The 3,931-nt window shown below is 51.8% G+C and overlaps 1 pseudogene; it reads right to left on the bottom strand.

The window, feature by feature from the left end:
• Nucleotides 1-1,482: 1,482 nt before the first annotated feature.
• LOC108490062 overlaps nt 1,483-3,931 on the bottom strand; it is a 16,426-nt pseudogene continuing 13,977 nt past the window's right edge.

Here is a 3,931-nt window from a genome sequence, read left to right as displayed (position 1 = left end):
CACAGAGGCCCAAGTCAGATGAGGTTCAGATGCTCTCAGTCTTTCTCCTAAGGTGTGGATCCCTCCAGGAAAGATGCTGGCCTTGGGAATTTGGGGGCTGGGCTGGCCTGGGAGCAGGGCCCAGGAAAGATGCTGGCCCCAGGAAGCTGGTGGCTGTGTGGTCCAGGGATGCGAAGGGGTGGGGCACGAAGAGGCCCTGAGGGCTCCTGGGGACTACAGGGAGGAATTGGGTTGGTCTGGATGCAAAGGGTCAGGAAGCAGTGGGGATTCTGGGTCAGGAGGTCAGTCCAGGGGTCTGGGGTGCCAAGACAAGAAATGGATCAGTATCCTGGCTATGAGGAGAGATGAGATGGGGCAGCTGGGAGGGTGAATGAGGTGGGGGGAGTCAAGGCACAGTGGGTGCCACCCAACTTACCCAGGAAAGCTGCTCTGCATGTGGTTTTATTTTTATTTTTATTTATTTTTATTATTATTTTTTTTTGGTCTTTTTGAGACAGGGTTCCCTGTAGCCCCAGCTGTCCTGGAACTCACTATGTAGAAAACTTTAAATGAGTAGTGTGCTGAGCTCTGTGGTCCCCCCTGACTTTTCACATAATCGTGGAAGGCCTCTTCCAATCAGAGCCAGATGGCCTCCTACCCCCAAGAACAGCCATGAATGTGACCCAACAAAAAGATTGGAAACTTAAAATAGATTTTAGCATGTGGCTTTATTTTTAATTTGATGTCAGAGTTTTTGAGGGTGAAACTTGCAGATGAATCTGCTGCATCCCACCACATCACAATGTTCAAAGGCTGGATACCCCTGATGACAGAGTACTCGGTGCAAACTGGAATTGGCACAGGCCTGGCTGACTCTGCACACAGCCTCAAGGCTAACACTCAAATCTCATGAAATAATCAGGTTCAGACTGCTCAAGTTCAGAGTCACAGGGGAGACAGAGGAAAGGGGCTCCCGGCACTGGGCAGTTCTGTTCCTGTGTCTCAACAGGGCACAATTTGATGCTTTCTCAAATAGTTGTTAATTAGGTTTGAACTGCTTTCAATCTTGTTCTATTACAAAGTGCAGAGGTGAGGGTCTAGAGGGATGGCTCAGTGGTTAAGAACACTAACTGTTCTTGCAGAAGACCCGGGTTCTAATCCCAGTACCCACGTCGCAGCTAACAACTGTCCATAACTCCAATTGCAGGGGATCCAACTCCCTCTTCTGCCCTCCACGGGCATTGCACGACACAGTGCACTTACACACATGCAGGCAATGTACTCATCAAATAAAATAAAAATAAGAAATAATTTTTTTAAGTGCCATGGTGAATAACCCTATGTTTAGCCTTTGGAGCATTCTAGCCTCTGGTAGAAAGGAACCCTCAGGTCTGTGTAGGTCTCTGTCAGGTGTAAGCCTCTACCAAACTTCAGCCCTACCAGCTGCATCCCAATGTGTGGGATCTGTACCGACGGGAGGGAGGGAGCCACGATGGACCAGTTCTAGGAACTCAGGGTGATATGGCTCCCAGGATTTAGGAGTCCGAAAAAGGGGAAGACCTTCCGTTTGAAAGAGTCCTGGAAGGTGTAGATGTGCTTGTTGGTGGCGGGCTCCAAGAAAATGACCTTCCCGCCGGCACGGTCCAGAAAGACGCCCACTTTGCTCAGAAGGATGGGGAGATTCTGTCCGGCACTGCTGCTGGTGATAGGCTGGCATCCAGAGGCAGAGATCCTCAGCACCCAGAGATGGTCCTGACTGCAGCCCAGGTCCCAGCTCTGTGGCCACGTCTGCCGCACACACCCCACCCTCGGTCCCCTAGAGCTCCACCTCCCAGACCTGGTGGCCAGAGGACAGGCCCTGGGAGCCCAGCACGCAGTGGTAAGGGTAGAAGGGTCTGGGTTTTGACTGCTTATTCCTAGTGCCTTCACTGATGAGGTACAAAGACACTTTCTTTAGATCCTGGGACAGGGTGAGGTCTGGGTCAGCCGAGGCCACATTCAGGGTCACAGGGGCTGTAGAGATATAGAGGGGCAGCCTGGGGTCAAGTTGTCCAGTGCCCAGGTTTTGAACTTCCTTTGATGCAGCTGGAGGGAGACTTTCTCTTCCAAGTCCCAGCCCAAGTCCCCAGGAAAGTCCTGTCTCTGCCTGTTTGTTCTGAGAAGGGGTTTCATGCAACCCAAGCTGGCCTAGAACTCACTATGAAGCCAAGGATGACCTTGAACTCTGATCCTTCAGCCTTCACGTCCCAAGGCCTGGAACTGTAGATGAGGGCCACCAGGCCCATGCTCCCCACATCCCCCAGCCTGGATCTCCAGTCCTTAAAGCTAATCCCTGATTTTGCTAGGTGCTGTTCTGTGGGTGCAGAGGGGAGCTCCCCTTCGTGGTGGTGAGATCATTTCAGAAAGAGGCCCTGGTCTAAGACTATTCCATCCCGAACAATCAGACCTTGACAGATGAGGCCACACCTCCCTCATTTCCCATACTCTCTGGTTCCCATAATGAAAAAAAGATTTGGGGGTGTTATGAGAGGTCAAGGCTCAGCCTAATTTCCTTTTTTAAAAAAAGATTTATTTGTAATTGTGTGTGTGTGCATGCACCCTCGAGGGTACACACATGTGAGAGTAGAGGCCTCAGAGTTCAGAAGAAGGTGTCAGACCCCTTGAAGCTGGAGTTACAGGTGGTTGTGAGCCACTGCACAGTGGTGCTGGGAACTGAACTAGGGTCCTCTGCAAGAGTAATATGTGCTCCTAAGCACTGGCCAGCTCTCCAGCCCTTGGACTAATTTCCTACAGTGGAGTCCCTGGGATCAGTGAAATGATTCAGCAGCTAAGAGTGCTTACCCAGAGCCTGAGGACCTGAGTTCCATCCCCCAAACCCACCTGGGTGGAATGAGAGAACGCACTCCCCCAAGTTGTCCTCTGACCTCCACACAGACACACACACAGACATACAGACACAGAGAGAGAGAGAGAGAGACATACAGACACACAGACACACACATACACACACACAGACACACAGACACACACACACACACACACACGCAATGTCAAAGTGGAGTCCCTCAAACTCAGAATAAAGCGGAGGCAAGGACAACACAGAGAGGAATATTCAGAACCTGCTGGTTCGCCCCCAGTGGGTTTGAGTGACAGTTTATCCAGGCTAGGGGAATTCCCCTCAGTCCCCCTGAGAGGCTTGAGCAGAGCTGCTCCCATCTCTGCTGAAGTCTAGGATGGGCTCATTCTGTCTCCTCACGGTGTCTCATTTCCATCTTGGCTGCAGTTCTAATGCTCCCTTGCTGCATGAGGGGTTTGGAGAGACAGCGGAAGGCGTGTGGGGAAGGGCGAGGGGTCAGGATCACCAGGGTAGAGAGAAGTGTGACCCACACTAGTCTTTCTCATCTCCGGCTCCAGGCCTGACTGAATGTCTGCATCGAGAAATGTTGTTTAAAGGGAGGGAAAGAAGTGTGGGAACCTGAAGGAGGACGGTGGTAGAGCCTCCCCACTCCACTAGATGACATCGGTGTCAAAGCAGTAAGACGCCAAGTGCTGGTCAGGAGCAACAACCACCCTCTGGGTTGTAGTCTCTTGTTTTTTGAGGGTGTTCATTGGTAGGCATGGTGGCCCACGCCTGTAATTCCAGGACTTGGGAAGCTGAGTCAGGAGAATTGCCATGAATTAAAGGGCAGTCCAGGCTACATGAGACCCTGTCTCAAACACCAAACAAAAGGTCAGGGAGATGGCTGGTTGTGCAATCATGAGGGCCTGAGCTTCCATCCCCAGCACCCACAATGCCGGGTGTGAACCTGTCACACCTGTAACCCCAGAGCTGGGCAGGCAGAGACTGGTGGATGGCAGGGGGCTCACAGCTAGAGTGGAGACAAACTGGAGAGCCTGAGGTTCAGTGAGAGACCCTGCCTCAAAAACTAAGGTGGAGAGGGACAGAGGAAGA

The sequence above is a fragment of the Nannospalax galili genome, unplaced genomic scaffold (assembly GCF_000622305.1).
Source record: "Nannospalax galili isolate Female #2095 unplaced genomic scaffold, S.galili_v1.0 scaffold1908, whole genome shotgun sequence".
Lineage (NCBI taxonomy): Eukaryota > Metazoa > Chordata > Mammalia > Rodentia > Spalacidae > Nannospalax > Nannospalax galili.
The sequence above is the reverse complement of the archived record's forward strand: the minus strand, read 5'-3'. Positions and strand labels throughout refer to the sequence as shown.